The sequence below is a fragment of the Crocuta crocuta genome, unplaced genomic scaffold (genome assembly GCF_008692635.1).
Source record: "Crocuta crocuta isolate KB4526 unplaced genomic scaffold, BGI_CrCroc_1.0 scaffold1004, whole genome shotgun sequence".
NCBI lineage: Eukaryota > Metazoa > Chordata > Mammalia > Carnivora > Hyaenidae > Crocuta > Crocuta crocuta.
The window spans coordinates 31,197-41,421 of NW_027533298.1; the positions used below are offsets into that span (position 1 = coordinate 31,197).

General features: G+C 40.2%; 1 long non-coding RNA gene across 2 annotated transcripts in view; it reads right to left on the reverse strand.

Moving 5' to 3' along the window:
- LOC144218280 (uncharacterized) overlaps nucleotides 1–9,477 on the reverse strand; it is a 40,397-nt gene extending 30,920 nt beyond the window's left edge. The window contains exons 1-3 of one of the 2 annotated variants that reach the window (XR_013331094.1): nucleotides 9,326–9,477; nucleotides 8,260–8,332; nucleotides 6,262–6,481 (exon numbers count right to left, since the gene is read on the reverse strand). This is a non-coding gene — a long non-coding RNA (uncharacterized LOC144218280). Of the gene's footprint in view, nucleotides 1–6,261; nucleotides 6,482–8,259; nucleotides 8,333–9,325 lie in introns of those variants that run through there. The other variant, XR_013331095.1, reaches the window with a different exon arrangement.
- Between the last annotated feature and the right edge of the window lie 748 nt (nucleotides 9,478–10,225).

Sequence of the window (10,225 nt, forward strand, 5' to 3'; positions counted from 1 at the left end):
TTTGTAAAGAAATAATCAGAAAGATAAAAGAAGCAGCAAAAATAGATATCATTACATTTAGTACTCAAGAAATAAGAGAGAGGGCAAGATGGCGGAGAAGTAAGGAGCTCCGTGCCTGCACTCGCGCCCATACATCACACAGAAAAGATCTGAAGCCATTGGAAACCTTACAAAACCTGAGAGATTGGGAGAAAAAGGATGCAGAATCCACTGANAAATAACCCAGTGATCAAAAGTCATTTTCCAAACATTTTCCTTAAAATTCATGTGCATATCTCAAAGAAGACCTTCTGAATGAATCTGATGCCAATGTAGATGCACAGTTTAGCTTCTAATATGTTGGAATGGAAGACTTAAAAATAAGCAGGATAAAAATTATAGAATATAGTCTCCACTACTGTATTAGGTAATATACAATTTAATGCAATTCGTTTCTGTGTTTTCCTATTTAATTAGTTTATACAAACTTCTAAGAGTTGTTCTGGTACAAAATGCAAACTTGATTAAATATGGTGTTTGTGGTCATTTCTGTGGTGTCAGGCCCTGGGACAGAAAGAAATTCTTCTATCATTGTATAGGAAAATCAAACCCCGATTTTTCTATTTCTGCCAGGAGAGGAAGGCCAAGACTGGTGTTCACATGTGAGTATCAACTCTTTAGAATTGCAAATAGGTATATGCTTGTCACTGTGTGTGGCAGAGGATGTGACTTAAACAACTTATTTGTATTTATGTCTGAGAAACATATAGGTAATAATGAACAAATAAAAACTGATGTGGAATGGATGAACCTTGAAAATACTATTCTCGGTGAAAAAATCCAGTCACAAAACACCATACATTGTAAGAATTTATTTATGTGAATATCTAAAATAAGGAAGTCTAAATAGACATAAAGTAGATTAGTCGTTGCCTTGGATTGGGGGCTGGTGTGGTTTGGGAGGACTGAGGAGTTATGGCTAAAGACAAGATTCTTTTTGGTGTGATGAAAGTATTTTAAAATTGATTGGAGTGATGGTTATACAACTCTGTGAATATACTAAAAACTGCTGAATTGTATACTTTAAAAGGGTGAAATGTATGATATATGAATTACATCTCAACGAAGCTGTTAAAAGTTATGCAGGAGAATATGTAAAACAAAAATAAACCTATTTCCAAGACTTGCCTAACTTGGTGCCTAGATATGAATACGTCTTTATTATTTATAGATGTCAAACGTGTGTTCTTTAATTTTCAAAATTAATTATATTTTGAAAAGTTCAGAAAATAAACCATAAGGTATAGGAGACAATAGATTTTAGTTGCATAATTTTAGTTTCATTTTGAACTATATGTATCTTCAAGAGACTGTTTATACATATTTGTTTCTAAAAAGAAAAAAAAAACCCTCAACTTCTTAAATTGCATCCCTACTAACACCAATGTATGTTTCTCTGATCCACAAAATTTAGCAAGAACATTGAAAATTTTTCACTCACTGTTTATTACTACACCTATATCTTAGTAAATTACAGACTGGACACTTACCATTCATGATTTGTTAAACCTCTCTTGAAAATCACATCGGGGCTTTGGGACTCTGGTTAACAGGAACGTCTGTTCTTTGTTAGAAGCATGTTTTCTATATAAAATTCAAAGGGTTGGTTTTCAGTGTACTTTATAAAACCATTGGTGGCACGAATCTGGGTATTCTCAGTGTCTGTTAGTTTCAACACTTTCCCCAAAAGGAGAATTTGGCATGATAGTCTTTGGGACTAATTTTTGTGGGGCTATGTTTTAGCTGCCTGTTCTCCTATCCCAATGCCTATAATCATCACAACGGAACACATTAACCTTTATTTCAGGTAAGTGACCATTACTGGTCTTTATTTTTTCAGGGTTTTTCTTGTGTACTTTCTTCCACTGGGACCAATCTTGTTCCTAGTCAGAAAGGATTTAAGGAGGAGTATTTCAATAGTTTGGTGGCTTAGCATCAAGTGGACCTATTGTTTCTGGTCCTACTGTGATCTCACAAACCAGTTAAAGAAACTGGGTGTCTTGGTTGCCATCTTTTCTCACCTGTGTCTGCCTCTATTTGTGGATTTCTTCTGTTATGCCATTTCCTTTAGGCCTGGTGGCCTGCCTTGTTTAGCAGTGTCTCGCTGGACTCCCCAGAGTCTAGCTGTCTGCATGCTTACTGCCTACTGTTACACAACCCTTCTGCTTTACCAGCCTCACAGACTCTTCCTGTTGGTGACTACAGGAAGCTTCTTAGCGTTCCTGTCCTGCTATAATTAGTCTCTTTAGTTTTTAGGTACCAGGCTCCTTGGTATGGCTCTGCGAATGACAAGTAACTTGTGATACTATATCCTAGTTTACTACTAGGTTTTTATTTCCTTGAGCCAACATTTTAGTAATTCTTGTTTACTCTTTCTTTTCCTTTGTTTCCTGTATATAATTTGTGGCTAGAAATAGTTTGTTCCTTTATTATTTTTAAGTGTTTATTTAAGTTCTAGTTAACATACATCATAATATTAGTTTCAGGTGTACAATACAGTGATTAACACTTCCACACAACACCTGGTGCTCATCACAGCACATGCATTCCTTAATCCCCCAAGTCCTGTTTAATCCATCCCTCCACCCACCTCCCATTTCCTAGCAGTGTGTTTCTTGGTTTGCCTCTCTCTATTTTTTTCCCCTTTGCTCATTTCGTAGATTACACATAGGAGTGAAATCATACGGTATTTGTTTTTCTCTGACTGAGTTATTTCATCAAAAAAAAAAAGCTTCTGCTCAGTGAAGGAAACAATCAACAAAACTAAAGGGTAAAAATACAGAATGGGAGATTATATTTGCAAATGACATATATGATAAAGGGTTAGTATTCAAAATATATAAAGAAATTATAAAACTCAACACCCATTGTGAGTTGAAGCCCAATGTGTGGCACAGAGTTTACTTAAAATAAAACATTTTAAAAAGCCTCAATACCCAAAAAAAGAATAATCCTGTTAAAAATGGGAAGAAGACATGAATAGACATTTTTCCAAAGAAGATATCCAGATGGCCAACAGACACATGAAAAGATACTCAATATCACTGATCAACAGGGAGATACAAACCAAAAGTATAATGAGATATCACCTCAGACTGTCAGAATGGCTAAAATCAACAACACAGGAAACAATAGGTGTTGGTGAGGATGCAGAGAAAGGGGAATCCTTTCACACTGTTGGTGGGAATGCAAACTGGTGCAGCCACTCTGGGAAACAGTATGGAGTTTCCTCAAAGAGTTAAAAATAGAACTACATATTGGACAACTTAGAAGAAATGGACAAATTCCTAAACGCACACCCACTACCAAAATTCACACGGGAAGAGACAGGAAATCCGAACAGACCCATAACTAGTGAGGAAATCGAATCAGTGATCAAAAATCTCCCAACAAATAAAGAGTCCAGGACCAGATGGCTTCCCCGGGGAATTCCACCAGACGTTTGAGAAGAATTGGTATTAGTTCTATACCAATTCTTCTCAAGCTATTCCAAAAAATAGAAAGCGAAGGAAAACTCCCAGACTCATTTTATGAAGCCAGCATCACTCTGATTCCCAAGCCAGACAGAGATCCAGCTAAAAAAGAGAACTACAGGCCAATATCCTTGATGAATACGGATGCAAAAAGCCTCAACAAGATACTTGCAAGTCGAATCCAACAGCACATAAAAAGAATTATCCACCAAGATCAAGTGGGATTCATTCCTGGGTTACAGGGCTGGTTCAACATTCACAAGTCAATCAATGTGATACATCACATCAACAAAAGAAAAGATAAAAACGATATGATCCTGTCGATAGATGCAGAAAAAGCATTTGACAAAATACAGCATCCCTTCTTAATAAAGACTCTAGAGAAAGTTGGGATAGAAGGAACCTACTTAAACATCATAAAAACCATCTATGACAAGCCTTCAGCTAACATCATCCTCAACGGGGAAAAACTGAGAGCTTTCCCCCTGAGATCAGGAACATGACAGGGATGTCCACTCTCACCACTGCTGTGTAAAAATAGAACTACATACAATCCAGCAATTGTACTAATAGGTATTTACCCAAAGAATACAAAAATGGATACATGAACTCCGTTGTTTATAGGAGCATTATCTACAATTATTATTATCCAAATTATGGAAACAGCCAAATGTCCATTGACTATTTATGGACAAATGTCCATAAAAAAGATATGGTGATCATGGGCAGGGCAATAGTCTTCACTCGCATGTGACTTCAAACAGGTCACCAAGTTTTGTATCTGTTGCATCTAGTGGGGTTCTGTGAAGAGTTTTATTTGGAGAAAAAATCCTGTACTTAAGGAAAAATAAGTTTGAAAATCATTTTTCAAAGTTATTCTGCATGCTACTGACAGACCAGCTCCTTCCTTCTTTATTTTATAACATTCCTGCTAAAGATCTTTATCAGTTACTACCACTAGGTCTTACATACAAATATGTTTACAGGCTGGGGAAAATGCTATGGGGATAACCATGTTTCCTACTATTATTCAACATCTGTGTTCTCACCATTCTACTCAAGCCCCACTGACCCCTCAACATTAGTGGTCAGTATTGTTTCCAGACCATTCTATATGGTTGTCTTTTCTTTACTTCCTTTCTTTGCTTTGGCTATTCAAGTCTGATTTCTGCTTCATACCCTGGTAGCTCAAGTTCTACCTTCTTCTTGAAAACTTCATATATTCTAGGCCCAACCAGTCTCATCCTTTTGCCATGTTATGTTGAATTTAGAGTCAGTATGTCCAAGTTAGGCAGCTAATTTTCTCTTACTGTTTCACAAATTTGTTATTTGTATTCTCAAGTAGATTTTATAGCTATTGACAGCAGAGATTTTATATTTCAGAGTCTGTTTCATTATAAGTTCTTGTAGTACCATTAATAGTGCATTAGCAAGTGGGAAATAGAAGATAAAACAAGGTGGAAGTCCAGTTGTTTCACCTGTGAATTTTCTTAGTACTTTGAGTTTGGGGTAATGAGGAGCAAGCTTTTTCATAATTAAGCAGGAGTCTTTGCAATATATGAAGACTTTAAGAAAAAAAAGAAGAATCTTGCTAAAGACTCTGCACCTTTGGTGTGACTGGTTTAGTGGTTTCAACAACCTCTCAATTTTTCACATTAAACTATCTGGTGATGCTGTGACTGATAACAAAGCTGCAAAGACATTTACTCACATATTTTTAAAAAATTGGGTACTCTTCAATTAGATTTTTAATTGTGATGAAAATAGCATCTACTAAAAGTGAATGCCCTTGAGGATCCACATCAGGAAGGAGGAAGTGTGAAGGCTACCAAGCAAGCACTGAGGGTTGTGATACTGGAGCAAATGCCAGTGGAGATTTAACCTTGTTAGTGTTTTTATTAGAATGGTTATTATTTTTATTAGTGTTCTGATTATAAAGTTGCATTGGATTTAAGTGATCTTCCCCAAACCATGTTTCTCCAGAAGCCCTGTTCTTTTTATTGGGTAAATCTACAGAACAGAAATTCTTCAGGGAGACATATATGACATGATAGCAGAATGTCTGGTACTTTTTATTTCTGCACAACATCTATTTTGGTGTTGGCACATATATATGCTTAATAAATGCTTGTTGACTTTTAGGCAAACTTCGTATCACAAATTTTTTTGCATGGCCCTAAAAGGTATTATTTCTTATTTTTGTCTAATCCATGTTTCCTTTCATTTTTCTATTAATGATCCAGACTGTTTAGAACAGTCAGCAAAAGGGAGACACAGAAAGCAAGAGGAATACTATGAGGCTCATTAGAAACCTTTGGGGTAACAAATGACTTTAAGGTCAATTTGAAGAAAGACGGAACCTAGTAGCCTTTTATCTTTCTTTTCTCCCAGGGCTCCCTTTTTAATGTTAACTGGTTTCTAACCTCATGAAAAGCCAGAGGGAGAGATCAGAGGTCAGTAGGCCTAACATATACTTTTGATATCCCAACGGACATTAGTTGCCTCCTCCTTTTTTTCAACATGATAGAAAAGATGTCTCTCCACCCATATGTGTATCCTAAGAAGGTAAAAATAAAGGAATGTAGGTGCAGTGAGATCAGCTCTAAGACTGCACTTTAGGAGGTGTCTGGTTCATAGTCAGTAGACAAATCCTTGCAGGACAGCGATGGTATCCCTCATATGTTAGCTTCCAAGNAAGGGTGTTTGTTTAATTATTGTTTACATTAACTGAAGCACAATGCTAAAAAACAAACATCAAGAATTAAGACATGGCTTGGGGCGCCTGGGTGGCTTAGTCGGTTGGGCGTCCGACTTTCGCTTGGGTCGTGATCTCGCGGTTCGTGGGTTCGAGCCCCGCGTCGGGCTCTGTGCTGACTGCCAGCTTAGAGCCTGGGGCCTGTTTCAGAGTCTGTGTCTCTCTCTCTCTCTGACCCTCCCCTGCTCACGCTGTCTCTCTCTCTCTCTCTCTCCTAGAAATAAATAAAAATATAAAAAAAAAAAGAATTAAGACATGATTGAGATAATCACAGTAAAGTCAAATGTAAGCCTATCAGGAACAGACTTCTTCATTTTTTTGTAGTAAAGATGATGTATCTTTTACACATACCTCTAACTGGATTTCAAATGTTAGCTTCACCTGGCCTGCGGATAGTGAAACTCAACAATATATTCAAAATAATGCAATTCTATCTTCAAGTCTATTTATATAGTCCAAATAGAAGCGATTTGTATTATGACACCTTCTCCCTTTTAAAACTACACCAATGAGACCTACAGGTCCTTTATGATCTGGAAGCTGCTTATCTGTTCTACTTCTTTCAACAGAAGCCGCCTCCCTCAAATGCCCCAATTAAAAAAAAATTTTTTTATGTTTGTTTATTTTTGAGACAGAAAGAGAGAGAGAGAGAGAGAGAGAGAGAGAGAGAGAGAGAGAGAGAGAGAGAGAGAATGAATTAGCAGGAGGGGCAGAGAGGGAGACACAGAATCCAAAGCAAGCTTCAGGCTTTGAGCTGTCAACACATAGCTAGACGTGGAGCTTGGACCCAGGAGCCATGAGATCATGACCTGGGCTGAAGTTGGACACTTAACTGAGCCACCCAGGCGCCCCCAAACGCCCCCAATTTCTTAACCATAGGGTCTCTGCACGTGCTATTGTCATTTCCTTTGCCTGAAATATTCTTTACTCTCTTTGCCTTGTAATCACTCAACACATTTTTATATGCTTCCCAATACCCTGAAAGCTCTATAAGAGCAAGCCATATTTGTCTTGTTCACTAATGTACCCACAATGCCTAGCACAGTACCTAACACTTAGTAGACTGTCAACAAATACTTATTAACTTTAATTAGACTTTTAAGACTGAGCTGAAACATCAGTGTCTTTGGGAAGGTGTCCCAGATCCCTGACATTCTGGTGATTTATCCACCTCATGCACTGCATAGGCTCCCTGTTCATATCTGTTGTACTAAAGTGCAGTTCTTTAACAGTCTGTCTCTCCCAGTAGACTGTGAGGTTCTTCAGGGCAGGAAGTGTCTCAACTTTATCCTTCTAACCCATGGCACTCTGTACAATGTGTGGTATACTCTAAAATAAAGATTAATAAATACCTATGGAGATTATTGAACCACATTTGAGCTTGGAGGATTCTCACCCATATCCACAGCTCTTAAACAGGAATTGGATGAAAGCATTGGATAAAACAGGTCATGTCTTTCTGTAGCATGCATTTCTACTCAATTTTTCAGAAGGGAAATATTTAAGTAATTTAAATCACATACGTGTCTGTGCGTGTGTGTATGGTGAGTCAAATTCAAAATATACATCAAATTTTTTTTCTTAAATAGTTTATTGTCAAGTTGGTTTCCATATAACACCCAGTGCTCATCCCAACAGATGCCCTCCTCCATGCCCATCAGCCCCTTCCCCTCTCCCTCACCCCCATCAGCCCTCAGTTTGTTCTCAGCATTCAAGAGTCTCTCATGGTTTGCCTCCCTCCCTCTCCCCCACTATTTTCCCTCCTTCTTCTCCCCCGTAGTCCTCCATTAAGTTCCTCCTAATCCTCCTATACGTGCAAACATATGGTATCTGTCCTCTGCCTGACTTATTTCCCTCAGCATAACACCCTCAAGTTCCATCCATGTTGCTACAAATGGCCAGATTTAATTCTTCCTCATTGCCATGTAGTATTCCATTGAAAACATACATCAAATTTTAAGTAAGATAGAAACTTTGACAAAGCAAATTTACCTTAGGGTTCATTGTCCACCCTGTCTAGGAGCATGTATTTCCTCTTCTGTGCTGTATTTGGGTAGTTTACCACCTGTGTGATTAAAAAGAAAGTTAATGACAATGACAAAGCCAGGATTAAAGCTGTTTTTAGATATATGTTCTTTTCACGCTACTGTCCCAGTTAATTGCCTCATCACATTTACAGCATGGTCAAATTTATCCTAATGCACTCTCAATAAATATGCTCATAAATAGATTCAGCAGAGCTGAAGAGGAGGGCAAAAGAATTCATAGCCTGAAGATTATCTGAATAACAGGCATATGGACATGTTAATAGACTTAGTATCTGAATTACATTTCAGGCTTCTCCAGCATATGTGCTCTTATTCTGTGATGGTGGTTCATTCAAATCTTGCTCAGCCCCTATATAACGTTCTCAGTGTGAACACTAATTTTAGAGGATCCTGTTTTAAAAAGTTGGAAGAATATAGTCTGGGCCTCTTCCTGACAATTCAAGCACTAAAGACTAACAATACTCACAGTACCCTGCTGGTGCACCAAAACACCTAGCATTTGTCTCGAGATTTACATTTTAAACACTGCTTTGACACACATGATCTTACTCCCCACCACAACCCTAAGCCTAAACTAGTTCAGGAAACAGAAAATAGCACTCAATCCAATTGTTAGCTCTCTAGAAGTGCTTTGGTTAAAGAGCTTTANTAACCAGTGGACACCTGCTGCTTCTATTACCTAGCAGCATGGGAATAAAGGAAGGACTGTATTTCTTTGGTTGCAAAGCAATCACGGCAACACAAAGCACCCGCTCTTTCCACTTTTACCCATACAGTCTGTCTGGACAATTAATCAGCACTCCACGTGGTGGTTTTCTTATAGGATGCCAGCTGTTTTGCCAATCCACCTCTCCCACAGAGTTTAGCAGGACCACACCCTGGCAAGGCCTCTGTGGGAAAGGTGCTCTGGCCTACAGTAGTGGAAGCTGACACTCAAGTAGTCCTGCCACTGAAACTCATACTTGAATCCTTCCGGGCCTCATTTTCCCCATCTCTAAAATGGGCTATACCTTCTTTCTGTTGACTAGTTCCCTTCTATTACACGATAGGCCCCGAGGAAGTGAAATCAGTGCTTAACCGCGGCTTAAAGTCCTCTCCTTTCCTCTGGCTCCCGTCGCTACGCTGGGCATGCTCAGTAGCTGGGGCCCGCTCAGCACTAGGAGTAGGAAGCAGCTTTCCGCGCCCCAGCGGCAGACTGCGGGCACTTTAATGAATCACGTGTGTTGAGGCCCTCTTAAAGAGATAGGCACCTACATTCCCTCCACCCTCAACACCGCCCTGAGGGCGTCGGCGCCAGCGACCGCGGTTATTGCAGCTGCTCAGGGGCAGGGCTGGCCCCAGCGCCGAATAGTGGCAACTGCGTGTTTCGTCGGGGGTGCCTGGGAGCCGGGATCCTGAAATCGGCAGCTCCACAGGAACACACACTCTCACACAAGGAAGCGGTGATACCTAATCAGCCAGGGCAGCCCGGCAACCCCGAGGGGCTTCCCCAAGTTGAGGGGAGGTGGGGTTACAGGCACAGGTGATAGGGCCGGAGAAAAATGGAGCTGCCCGGGGCGGCGGCGTCGGGAGCGGGAGGCGGCAGCGAGGAACCCGGTGGGGGCCGGAACAACAAGAGGAGCGCGGGGAACCGAGCAGCCAACGAAGAGGAAACAAAAAACAAACCCAAATTGGTGAGTGCTCCTGCAGTCCCCTCTAGCCTTGGGAAAGGCGAGAGCCCCGGGATACTCCAGCTGTTGCGCACCAGGGGACCCGGGGCCCCCTCCCAAGGCTAACCGCGACCTCGCAGTGCTACTCCGGGAACCACTAAAGGAGCGGCCACGCCGAGGCGCGGAGACGGCGTGGGGGCGGAAGAGCACCCCCTTTTGTATTTAACCCCTTTCTCACTCTTCTTATTCCTGGAGGGAGTG